Here is a 14,044-nt window from a genome sequence, read left to right on the forward strand (position 1 = left end):
ACACTGGTGTTATGATCACTAGAGAAAATTGTTCAAAATGTTCAAATGTGTGTGAAATCTTATGGGACTTAACTTGAAACGTCCCCTTAGAAAAATTATAAATGACTGCTTAAACTGACACACAATATTTTTAGCGCAACGCAATCTGACTTTCAATAATCCCAACAAAAGAATGGCCCTGACTAACATTAACCTATACCTTTCACAAATCACTTACCTCACAAAAATCTTCGTTACTCGACTACAATACAGCGAGTGCCACTACTGCCAGCCAAATAAAAGATTCAAACTACTGAAGGCACTAACTACTGATAGGTATAGTTAGCAAAAGAAAGATTTTGATAGAGAACAAACAATGTATTTACCTTAATAGTGTTCAAAAGTCATAATATATATAGCAAGCAGTTCATGACATCCAGTCTTACAAATTTACTGTCTCTGATGGACACAAGTCCAGATCATCCGCTCTCAAAACTCCGTCATTTCTCTCCCCACATCCATCACTGCTGGCGGCTCACCTCCAACTGCGCAACGCTACACACTGTTAACTACCAACTGCCCAACACTACAATGGCGAATATTACAACAATGCCAACCAGCCACAGACTTCACACAGCACAGCCAGTGATTTTCATACAGAGCGCTACGTGGAGCGTTACCAATATAAAAACCTAAACAGCCTACTTACAAACTGCTAAGGTCATCAGTCCCTAAGCTTACACACTACTTAACCTAAATTATCCTAAGGAAAAACACACACACCCATGCCCGAGGGAGGACTCGAACCTCCGCCGGGACCAGCCGCACAGTCCATGACTGCAGCGCCTAAGACCGCTCGGCTAACCCCGCGCGGCTAGAGAAAATTAAATTCAATTAATTTCAATACCTCTTCTGTTACCCAAGGATTTATACTAGCCTTCGTTTATTTACGTACTTTATCTGCTGTTGCCTTCACTATTTTATCTCAGTCGTTCCCTAATGCTCCCTCTGAAACTCTCTACAATCTCTAGTTCTTTCAATTTCACCAGGTATCTGCTTCAATTCCTACCTTTTTGCAGTTTCTTCAGCTTTAAGCTACGGTTCATAGCTCTAAATTGGCGCATTTTTGACCCCATGTTTATTAGACTTTTACTTCCAATGATCGTTCCTGGCATATCCCTGAATATTGACCATTCCTGCTGAGACACCCTGTGTATTCTTTCCTCAGAACAATTGTTGTAACTTGTCTTGTAATTTATTATTTAATGTGTCACATAATTTATTAAGCTAGATGATTTCATACTGAATTTTTATTGAAATAATTCCTCTCGTTTTAGTCCTAAATCAAACACTAACAATTTTCATGTTTGGAAACCAACCGAGTCACTCTGTAGATACATTACTTTAAAAATTTTTGATTGCACGATTATTTCACAGCCACACATATTTATCTCTGTACCTGACGACGGCGTAACAGCAGAAAACCGATCTGTAAAACAACATATGCTGTAGAATGTTGCTGTTTTTTTTTTTCATTCATGATGTACAAATTACTATACCAAGAAGCAAATGAAAAGTTAATTAATGAAATGTGATTACTCTCTGGCGCGAAACTGGAGACAACGGGTACGTTATAATGGGTGGTCCATTGATCGTGATCGGGTCAAATATCTCACGAAATAAGAGTCAAACGAAAAAACTACAAACAACGAAACTTGTCTAGCTTGAAGGGGGAAACCAGATGGCGCTATAGTTTGCCTGCTAGATGGCGCTGCCATAGGCCAAACGGATATAAACTGCTTTTTTTAAAAGAGGAACCCCCATTTTTTATTACATATTCGTGTAGTGCGTAAAAAAATATGAATTTTTTGTTGGACCACTTCTTTCGGTTTGTGATAGATGGCGCTCTAATAGTCACAAACATATGGTTCACAATTTTAGACGAACAGTTGGTAACAGGTAGGTTTTTTAAATTAAAATACAGAACGTAGGTACGTTTGAACATTTTACTTCGGTCGTTTCAATGTGGTACATGTACCTTTCTGAACTTATCATTTTTGAGAACACATACTAATTACCTGCAAATACCACATTAATGCAATCAATGATCAAAATGATGTCCGTCAACCTCAATGCATTTGGCAATACGTGTAACGACATTCCTCTCAACAGTGAGTAGTTCGCCTTCCGTAATGTTCGTACATGCATTGACAATGCGCTGACGCATGTTGTCAGGCGTTGTCGGTGGATCACGATAGCAAATATCCTTCAACTTTCCCCACAGATAGAAATGCGGGGACGTCAGATCCGGTGAACGTGCGGGCCATGGTATGGTGCTTCGACGACCAGTCCACCTGTCATGTAATATGCTATTCAATAGCGCTTCAACTGCACGCGAGCTATGTGCCGTACATCCATCATGATGGAAGTACAGCGCCATTCTGTCATGCAGTGAAACATCTTGTAGTAATATCGGTAGAACATTACGTAGAAAATCAGCATACATTCCACCATTTAGATTTCCATCGATAAAATGGGGGCCAATTATCCTTCCTCCCATAATGCCTCACCATACATTAACCCGCCAAGGTCGCTCATGTTCCACTTATCGCACCCATTGTGGATTTTCCGTTGCCCAATACTGCACATTATGCCGGTTTATGTTACCGCTGTTGTTGAATGACGCTTCGTCGCTAAATAGAACACGTGCAAAAAATCTGCCATCGTCCCGTAATTTCTCTTGTGCCCAGTGGCAGAACTGTACACGACGTTCAAAGTTGTCGCTTTGCAATTCCTGGTGCACAGAAATATGTACGGGTGCAATCGATGTTGATGTAGCATTCTCTATACCGACATTTTTGAGATTCCCGATTCTCGCGCAATTTGTCTGCTACTGATGTGCGGATTAGCCGCGACAGCAGCTAAAGCACCTACCTGGGGATCATCATTTGTTGCAGGTTGTGCTTGACGTTTCGCATGTGGCTGAACAATTCCTGTTTCCTGAAATGACGTAACTATCCGGCGAACTCTACGGACAGTTCGATGATGTCGTCCAGGATACCGAGCAGCATACATAGCACACGCCCGTTTGGCATTTTGATCACAATAGCCATCCATCAACACGATATAGAACTTTTCCGCAATTGGTAAACGGTCCATTTTAACACTGGTAATGAATCACGAAGCACATACCGTCCGCACTGGCGGAATGTTACGTGATACCACGTACTTATTCGTTTGTGACTATTACAGCGCCATCTATCACAAATCTAAAAAAGTGGTCCGACTAAAACATTCATATTTCTTTACGTACTACACGAATATGTAATAAAAAATGGGGGTTCCGATGTAAAAAAAAACGCAGTTGATATCCGTTTGACCTATGGCAGCGCCATCTAGCAGGCAAACTATAGCGCCATTTGGTTTCCCCCTTCAAGCTAGACGAGTTTCATTCTTTGTAGTTTTTTGGCTTGATGTTTATTTCGTGATATATTTGGCCCGGTCACTATCAATGGACCACCCTGTATACATTGAGACAATCCCGCTGAACAATCTCCGAATTTTTATAGGTAGGCCGGCCGAAGTGGCCGTGCGGTTAAAGGCGCTGCAGTCTGGAACCGCAAGACCACTACGGTCGCAGGTTCGAATCCTGCCTCGGGCATGGATGTTTGTGATGTCCTTAGGTTAGTTAGGTTTAACTAGTTCTAAGTTCTAGGGGACTAATGACCTCAGCAGTTGAGTCCCATAGTGCTCCGAGCCATTTGAACCATTTTTTTATAGGTAGATATTTGTTTCAACCTGCGTATTGTAAACTATAACAGTCCTTTGACACTCCTTTGAGATACACCTGAAGATGCAGTCGGCAATAATCATACGCAACTGACTCTTGAGGCTGCGTTGTCTTTACGTGAGACGCTACGTCTATCCAAATCCCATCAGCGCTCAACACCTTCCGCAACGTTAGACCCACTCTATAACACCTGCTACCCGGTCCGAGAGAATACCTCGCCAGTCCTCGCTCCACTCGCCTACCGGCTGCAGTCTGTTCAGTAGGAACGTGCGGTCACATATGTAATGGCCGCAAGCAGCGCGTTCTCCCCGCCAGAGCCCATCGCGGACGCGGGTCACGTCTGTGTCCCAGCAGTTCAGGCCGTTACTCGGGAAGAGAGCGACCGCGTCCTGCGGAGCAAAGTAATCTGTTAGCCCCCTCTGGTCAGACTCGCCCATTACAAATCTAGTCCAGATACACTACTGAACATTAAAATTGCTACACCACGAAGATGACGTGCTACAGACGCGAAATTTAACCAACAGGAAGAAGATCTACATCTACATTTACATCTACATTATTACTCTGCAATTCACATTTAAGTGCTTGGCAGAGGATTCATCGAACCACAATCATACTATCTCCCTACCATTCCACTCCCGAAAAGCGCGCGGGAAAAACGAACACCTAAACCTTTCTGTTCGAGCTCTGATTTCTCTTATTTTATTTTGATGATCATTCCTACCTATGTAGGTTGGCTCAACAAAATATTTTCGCATTCGGAAGAGAGAGTTGGTGACTGAAATTTCGTAAATAGATCTCGCCGCGACGAAAAACGTCTTTGCTTTAATGACTTCCATCCCAACTCGTGTATCATATCTGCCACACTCTCTCCCCTATTACGTCATAATAGAAAACGAGCTGCCCTTTTTTGCACCCTTTCGATGTCCTCCGTCAATCCCACCTGGTAAGGATCCCACACCGCGCAGCAATATTCTAACAGAGGGCGAACGAGTGTAGTGTAATCTGTCTCTTTAGTGGACTTGTTGCATCTTCTAAGTGTCCTGCCAATGAAACGCAACCTTTGGCTCGCCTTCCCCACAATATTATCGATGTGGTCTTTCCAGCTGAAGTTGTTCGTAATTTTTACACCCAGGTACTTAGTTGAATTGACAGCCTTGAGAATTGTACTATTAATCGAGTAATTGAATTCCAACGGATTTCTTTTCGGACTCATGTGGATCACCTCACACTTTTCGTTATTTAGCGTCAACTGCCACCTGCCACACCATACAGCAATCTTTTCTAAATCGCTTTGCAACTGATACTGGTGGTCTTCGAATGACCTTACTAGACGGTAAATTACAGCATCATCTGCGAACAATCTAAGAGAACTGCTCAGATTGTCACCCAGGTCATTTATATAGATCAGGAACAACAGAGGTCCTAGGACGCTTCCCTGGGGAACACCTGATATCACTTCAGTTTTACTCGATGATTTGCCGTTTATTACTACGAACCGCGACCTTCCTGACAGGAAATCACGAATCCAGTCGCACAACTGAGACGATACCCCATAGACCCGCAGCTTGATTAGAAGTCGCTTGTGAGGAACGGTGTCAAAAGCTTTCCGGAAATCTAGAAATACGGAATCAACTTGAGATCCGCTGTCGATAGCGGCCATTACTTCGTGCGAATAAAGAGCTAGCTGCGTTGCACAAGAACGATGTTTTCTGAAGCCATGCTGATTACATATCAATAGATCGTTCCCTTCGAGGTGATTCATAATGTTTGAATACAGTATATGCTCCAAAACCCTACAGCAAACCGACGTCAATGATATAGGTCTGTAGTTCGATGGATTACTCCTACTACCCTTCTTAAACACTGGTGCGACCTGCGCAATTTTCCAATCCGCAGGTACAGATCTATCGGTGAGCGTGCGGTTGTATATGATTGCTAAGTAGGGAGCTATTGTATCAGCGTAATCTGAAAGGAACCTAATCGGTAAACAATCTGGACCTGAAGACTTGCCCGTGTCAAGCGATTTGAGTTGCTTCGCAACCCCTAAGGTATCTACTTCTCAGAAACTCATGCTAGCAGCTGTTCGTGTTTAAAATTCTGGAATATTCCATTCGTCTTCCCTGGTGAAGGAATTTCGGAAAACTGCGTTCAATAACTCCGCTTTTGCGGCACAGTCGTCGGTAACAGTACCATCGGCACTGCGCAGCGAAGGGATTGACTGAGTCTTGCCGCTTGTGTACTTTACATACGACCAGAATTTCTTCGGATTTTCTACCAAATTTCGAGACAACGTTTCGATGTGGAACCTATTAAAGGCATCTCGCATTTAAGTCCGTGCCAAATTTCGTGCGTCTTTAAATTTTAGCCAATCTTCGGGATTTCGCGTTCTTCTGAACTTCGCATGCTTTTTCCGTTGCCTCTGCAACAGCGTTCGGACCTGTTTTGTGTACCATGGGGGATCAGTTCCATCTCTTACCAATTTATGAGGTATGAATCTCTCAATTGCTGTTGCTACTATATCTTTGAATTTGAGCCACATTTCGTCTACATTTGCATAGTCAGTTCGGAAGGAATGGAGATTGTCTCTTAGGAAGGCTTCTAGTGACACATTATCCGCTTTTTTTTTAAATAAAATTATTTTGCGATTGTTTCTGGTGGATTTGGAAGAAACGGTATTGAGCCTAGCTATAACGACCTTGTGATCACTAATCCCTGTATCAGTCATGATGCTCTCTATTAGCTCTGGATTATTTGTGGCTAAAAGGTCAAGTGTGTTTTCGCAACCATTTACAATTCACGTGGGTTCGTGGACTAACTGATCGAAATAATTTTCGGGGAAAGCATTTAGGACAATCTCGGAAGATGTTTTCTGCCTACCACCGGTTTTGAACAAGTATTTTTGCCAACATATCGAGGGAAGGTTGAAGTCCCCACCAAATATAACCGTAAGAGTGGGGTATTTATTTGTTACGAGACTCAGATTTTCTCTGAACTTTTCGGCAACTATATCATCGGAGTCTGGGGATCGGTAGAAATAGCCAATTATTAACTTAGTTCAGCTGTTAAGTATAACCTCCATCCATACCAATTCGCACGGAGTATCTACTTCGACTTCACTACAAGATAAACCACTACTAACAGACACAAACACTCCACCACCAATTCTACCTAATCTATCTTTCCTGAACACCGTCTGAGACTTTGTAAAAATTTCCGCAGAACTTATTTCAGGCTTCAGCCAGCTTTCTGTACCTACAACGATTTCAGCTTCTGTGCTTTCTATTAGCGCTTGAAGCTAGGGGACTTTCCCAGCACAACTACAACAATTTACAACTACAATTCCGACTGTTCCTTGATCCAAGCACGTCCTGTACTTGCCATGCACTCTTTGAGATTGCAGCCCACCCCGTACTTTCCCGAGGCCTTCTAACTTAAAAAACCGCCCAGTCGACGCCACACAGCCTCCGCTACCCGTGTAGCCGCCAGCTGAGTGTAGTGAACTCCTGACCTATTCAGCGGAACCCGAAACCCCACCACCCTATGGCGCAAGTCAAGGAATCTGCATCCAACACGGTCGCAAAACCGTTTGAGCCTCTGATTCAGACCCTCCACCCAGCTCTGCACCAAAGGTCCGCAGTCGGTTCTGTCAACGATGCTGTAGATGGTGAGCTCTGCCTTCATCTCGTAAGCAAGACCGGCAGCCTTCACCAAATCAGATAGCCACTGGAATCCAGAGAGAATTTCCTCAGATCCAAAGCGACACACGTCATTAGTGCCGACATGTGCCACCACCTGCAGCTGGCTGCACCCTGTGCTCTTCATGGCATTCGGAAGGACCCTTACCACATCAGGAATGACTCCACCCGGAATGCACATGGAGTGCACACTGGATTTCTTCCCCTCCTTAGCCACCATATCCCTAAGGGGCCCCATTACGCGCCTGACATTGGAGCTCCCAACTACCAATAAGCCCACCCTCTGCGATTGCCCGGACCTTGAAGGCTGAGAATCATCCTCTGAAACGGGGCATGCTGCTGCATCTGGCTCAGCCAGAGACAGCACCTGAAACCTGTTTGGCAGACGCACCGGGGAGGCTTTCTGATCAGCCTCCGGGGACGTCTTTCGCTGCCTGCCACGCCTTGGAACGACATCCCAATCAACCACAAGCGAGGGCTCAGCCCCACTGCGGGCAGCAACCGGGGCAACCACAGCGGCAGACCGATCTGGGGACAGACGGGACGAGGTTGACATCCCCGTGATACTCAAGTCCGGCTTCCCGCAGTGGTGCCCATTAGCAACAGCCTCAAGCTGCACGACCGAAGTCAGCGCCGCCTGCAGCTGTGATATGCAAATGATTAGCTTTTCAGCTGACATGAGGAAAGGTTCCAACCGATTTCTCATACACAATCAGCAGTTGACCGGCGTTGCCTGGTGAAACATTGTTGTGATGCCTCGTGTAAGGAGAAATGCGTACCATCACATTTCCGACTTTGATAAAGGTCGGATTGCAGCCTATCGCGATTGCGGATTATCGTATAGCGACATTGCTGCTCGCGTTGGTCGAGATCCAATGACTGTTAGTAGAATATGGAATCAGTGGGTTCAGGGGGGTAATACGGAACGACGAGCTGGATCCCAACAGCCTCGTATCACTAGCAGTCGAGATGACAGCATCTTATCCGCAAGACTGTAATGGATCGTGCAGCCACGTCTCGATCCCTGAGTCAACAGATGGGGACGTTTGCAAGACAATAACCATCTGCATGAACAGTTCGACAACGTTTGCAGCAGCATGGACTATCAGCTCAGAGACCATGGCTGCGGTTACCCTTGACAGGAGCGCCTGCGTTGGTGTACTAAACGACGAACCTGGGTGCACGAATGGCAAAACGTCATTTTTTCGGATGAATCCAGGTTTTGTTTACAGCATCATCATGGTCGCATCCGTATTTGGCGACAACACGATGAACAGACATTGGAAGCGTGTATTCGTCATAGCCATACTGGCGTATGACCCGGCGTGGTGATATGGGGTGCCATTGGTTACACGTCTCGGTCACCTCTCGTTCGCATTGACGGCACGTTGAACAGTGGACATTACATTTCAGATGTGTTACGACCCGTGGCTCTACCCTTCATTCGATCCCTGTGAAATCCTACATTTCAGCAGGATAATGCACGACCTCATGATGCAGTTCCTGTATGGGCCTTTCCGGATACAGAAACTGTTCGACTGCTGCCCTGGCCAGTACATCCTCCAGATCTCTGACCAATTGAAAACATGTGGTCAATGGTGGCCGAGCAACTGGCTTGTCACAATACGCCAGTCACTACTCTTGATGAACTGTGGTATCGTGTTGAAGCTGCATGGGCAGCTGTATCTGTACACGCCATCCACGCTCTCTTTGACTCAATGACCAGGCGTATCAAGGCCGTTATTACGGCCAGAGGTGGTAGTTCTGGGTGCTGATTTCTCAGGGTCTATGCACCCAAATTGCGTGAAAATGTAATCACATGTCAGTTCTAGTATAATATATTTGTCCAATGAATACCCATTTATCATCTACATTTCTTCTTGGTGTAGCAAATTTAATGGCCAGTAGCGTAAATTCGCAGTTGTGTTAACTGTCAGTATTTCTAAATACACTACGCACATAGTCAAAATCGTGAGCGAACAAGTGTGGCGGAATGACGCATTCGACTTAAGAATTCAGTGCAACTACTAAAACGTGATAACAACTAATCGGACGAAATTTTGGATAATCCTCCGGATCCCTTAGTCGAGGTATAGGCATCAGAGAGGCAATAGAAAGCAACACAAGTTCCAAAAACAACGATTTTGTGGAACCCTGCTCGCTCCATTCGGCCAAGAAACGTAAAAAGAAATAGATACCGATGCTCTGGTTGATGCCGTGTACCTTGACTACCGCAAGGCATTCGATACAGTTCCGCCTGCCGCCTGATGAACAAGACGCGAGCACACGGAGTATCTGACCAGCTGCATGGTTGGTTTCTAGCAAACACAATACGGAATGTTGTTCGCAATGGGGAGAAATATTCAGGCATAAAAGTAACTTTGTGGCTACCCGCAAAGAATTTCGAGTCTTGCCCACACGCCTCGTATAGGGTGCCTAAGGGATGCTGCTTTCTCGGAACGCTATACAACAATTCAAGCAAATAACATTAGTAGTTTTATTTCTATAAAGCAGACCGGCAATATTTAACTTTGATGAACAAAAATGTCGCAAGCGACGTGCGACATGTAGCAAAATCCGGGTCCTTGCTATACACCAATGTTCCTGCACGTTTACACACGTCACTGATAACGGTTCTCGTAGCACTCTCTCCTATTCCGTGCTAATACTCCGCGAATACTTTCCACTATCGTCCGTATACTGAGCCGATCTGAGCAGCCGAGGCTGGCAGGAGCGGCGCTTATATTCTCCTCTTGTAGAGGCCGCGCCTGTCGTGGTGCGGTCCTATTCCACGCACCATTGGCCGATGTCGTTTCACCGCCTTCTCTGGTGTGCTCTTCGTCTTCGTTCCGACGCTTGTGGTTACACCATGACAGAGAGTATCATACGACCAATAATTTTACAATATATGGAGTGACTGACCTGCCCCTGCCACTGGGTTTTATGCAACCCGCAACGCCTTCAAATGTCACAAGCAAGATTTTCTTATTCTCTCGCCCACTACATCCTATAGAAGAAACGAATAGGACATGTTTGTAAGGAGGTTAATGCACTGTAGTTTGGAGGCTAGAATTGTCGAATTATTCAAGGAAAAAGTATAAAAGTGACTTTCAAACGCGTTTTTCTTGAATAACCCGAAAACTGTGGCCCCCAGCAAAGACATTTCCCAATACAAAATTTAACTACATTAAATTTCCTAAAAAAAGTTCCTTTCATTTTTTATGTAGGACTAGTAGTTGGCTCATAGCAAGCGAGGTAATATGGAAATCTCGCCTGTGGTTTTTTTTTTTTTTTTAAGGCACTGGAGGTTGCATGGGCAACTTCCCTAGTACGTAAAATAGAAATTTCCATAAGGCTTTTCGATGATGCTGCTGTTGTATACAGAGGAGTCATAACGCTATAAAATTATAGCGAATTGCAAGAAGCCCTGCATGAGGATCGACACTTGGTGCAAAGATTGGCAATTGACCCTCAGCATATACAAATGTAACTTACTCCGCATACAGGCACATAGCCCCTCTATTGTACGATTACACGATTTCAAACAATCACTGGAAGCGGTCACATCCATAAAATATCATGGACAATGCGTACAGAGCTATTGAAAGTTAAACTGCAGGTAAAGCAGATGCCAAATGGAGATCAGTGAGTGGGAGAACACCCAGGAAATGTAACCCACCCACCAAGGAGGTAGCTAACAAAACAATAGAGCAATACTTGAATATTGCTCATCAGTCTGGGGTCCATGTTAGACAGGACGGATAGACGAAATATAGAGCATAAAAGAACAATAGCGCGTTTCGTTACAGGTTCATTTAAAGGCGCGAAAACGTCACAGGGAATCTCAGCCAGCACTAGTGGCAGACGCGTTCTGCTCCACGTTCGAGGACTGCTGATATGTCCCGACATCGCCTGCTCCTATAGGAGTCAAATAATATATTATTTCCTCCTACGTACATCTCGCAAACAGACAATGATGGTAAAATTAGAGAGATTCTGACTAACATGAAGTCTTATTAGCAATCGTTCTTCCCGCGAACTACGTGCGACGGGCGAATGACAGCGGTACATAAGGTACCCTCCGCCAGACACCGTAAGATCGCTTGCGGAATATAGATGTCGATCATGTTTCGCTTGATAATGGATGCAAATGTTAAAAATAAAATTTAAATCCTCAAGAAACTGCCGATGCATTCGTGAACCTATAAAAAGCGTTCGACAAGGTAAAGTGCCGCAAGATGTTCAAAATCGTCAGAAACAAATAGATATTGTTATTATTATTATTATAAGTATAGCAAATGAAATCACTATGTAGCGTCTGATATTTTATCATGTGTCGGAAGCTTTCCAGAAGTCTAGGCCTGCGTAATGTGGTGGCGCGTAGTATTCGAACAGATGAAAAATAGCACTAAGCACTATGGGACTTAACATCTGAGGTCATCAGTCCCCTAGACTTAGAACTACTTAAACCTAACTAACCTAAGAACATCACAGACGTCCATGCCCGATGTAGGATTCGAACCTGCGACCGTAGCAGCAGCGCGCTTCCGGACTGAGCGCCTAGAACCGCTCGGCCACAGCGGCCGGCTCGAACAGATCCCAGTACAGTAATTTTTGCAGTTCGAAGATGTATATTTTGGTTCTCAAGTGCCCGTTAGGATCTTCTAAACTAAACTCCCTCCGAAAAGGCCTTGGAAGGCCCAACGGTACCTACCGGCCGCCGCGTCATCCTCAGCCCACAGGTGTCACTGGACGCGGATATGGAAAGGGCATGTGGTCAGCACACCGCTCACTTTACGAGACCGAAGCCGCTACTGCTCAGTGATGTTTGCCTCACAAGGGCTGAATGCACCCCGCTGGCCAACAGCGCTCGACAGACCATATGGTCACCCATCCAAGTGCAAGCCCAGCCCGACAGCGCTTAACTCTGGTGATCTGACGGGAACCGGTGTTACCACTGCGGCAAGACCGTTGGCGTTACGATCTCCTGGCACTGCTCAAAGTGTGCCACGAAGCAGTGGGACCTCTAACACTGTCTTACGCTGTAGTCGCTGCATCGCGATTCCAGTTCCTCGTACTTGTATTTCCACTTTCCTCTCGTCGATCTGCTATCACCTGGTACGGCGATGTCAGTGAACCGCACTTTCTTGTTTCCACAGTTTTGATGTCAGGAGTACTGTGGTCAGGCATTAGGTCTGTCTGCTTTTGTAAACCACAGGGTAATTTTGCATGTTCGTTTTCGACGACTGTTTCCGGCTTTCGGCCGCACCAGTTCGATCACAGGTGAGGGGTCAGCCTCAGTGCGAGCAGTAACTGGGCTGGCCACCGGTGAGGACCGATCGGAGGACTCGGACGTGCTGGACGTCCGTTGGATCCCCGCGGCTGGCTCACATCTGTGGTGCTCATCCACTGCAGCCTTAAGCTGTGTAACCGAAGCTGCCGGCTAATTGTAAATTTGGCTTACCTTCCAGTGAATCACTCGTGCTGCAACATAATTCCTCTGCTTGTAATCTGTCTAGACGGTCTTTTTGCATCAGCTCAAGACGTTGCCAATTAATTCCTCGGTTTTTTTTTTTTTTTTTTTTTTTACAGATACTGATCTTTTGTCTCCTGCTGCTTTCTCTTTGATGATAGTATTAGTTGCCGCGGGTTCTTCCTGTGCAACAAAAATTTGTCCTTCATTTTCTTTCTTTAAGGTTCCCTTGGTCCGTGAAGATAAGGTCTTTCCTTATACGAGGTGTGGCTTGAAAAAAACCGGACTTTCCTTGTCAACTCCTGTTAACTCAGACACTGCTCTGATTGTTAAACGGCGATCTTGTCGAACAAGTTTACCGATTTTTTCAATGTTTGCATCAGTTTTTGCTGACAATGGTCTGCCAGTGCGAGTGTCATCACTGGTGTCTTCGTGGCCATCTTTAAATCGTTTAAACCACTCAAACGCGATAAACAATCATCGCGGGTACACTTGTTGTAACATTACAAACGTTTCACTTGCAGATTTTCCTAGTTTGAAACAAAATTTGATGTTAACACGCTGTTCTTTCTGTACATTCAACATTTTCCGACGCACAGACAAAACGTCAACTACTTAAAACAGACGCCACGGGCAGACTGAGTGCAGGAGGCAGATGAAACTCGAGCAGTAGGCGGAGCGAGAGTCACGTGACAGGCCACGCGACTTTCAGCCTTATTGCATTCGTTTTATTGTTTCACCAGTACTAGTCCGGTTTTTTTCTAGCCACACCTCGTATGTTTTGACTTCGATCTTGTGTCAGAACTTCCCATTCGCTTTATCGCGGAGGCTATAGGAGCGCAGCTTTCCTCTGCCGATTCTTTACTTTTTCTATTTAGAGAGACTTACTGTTGTTAACTTCAGTCAAAGCTGATACCTGGCGATCCTTCACATAGTCTGCCGAACTAGTTGCCTAACTTGTAAGAGTCGTCTACCGTCTCCTCTCCTGGGCAAGTACGGGCTACCAACGTCACTGCGAGGGTGAAATACACGGTGAATTGTCATGCGACTTCTTTGTCTGTCCAGATTATCGAGCTCTATCTCAGTCCAGTTCAAATGCCCCCA

The 14,044-nt window shown here is 45.2% G+C and overlaps 1 pseudogene; it reads right to left on the minus strand.

Annotated features, from left to right (window-relative positions):
* Positions 1-12,325: 12,325 nt before the first annotated feature.
* Positions 12,326-12,443, minus strand: LOC126237595 (5S ribosomal RNA; annotated as a pseudogene).
* Positions 12,444-14,044: the final 1,601 nt, after the last annotated feature.

This window comes from Schistocerca nitens, chromosome 2 (assembly GCF_023898315.1).
Source record: "Schistocerca nitens isolate TAMUIC-IGC-003100 chromosome 2, iqSchNite1.1, whole genome shotgun sequence".
Classification (NCBI taxonomy): domain Eukaryota; kingdom Metazoa; phylum Arthropoda; class Insecta; order Orthoptera; family Acrididae; genus Schistocerca; species Schistocerca nitens.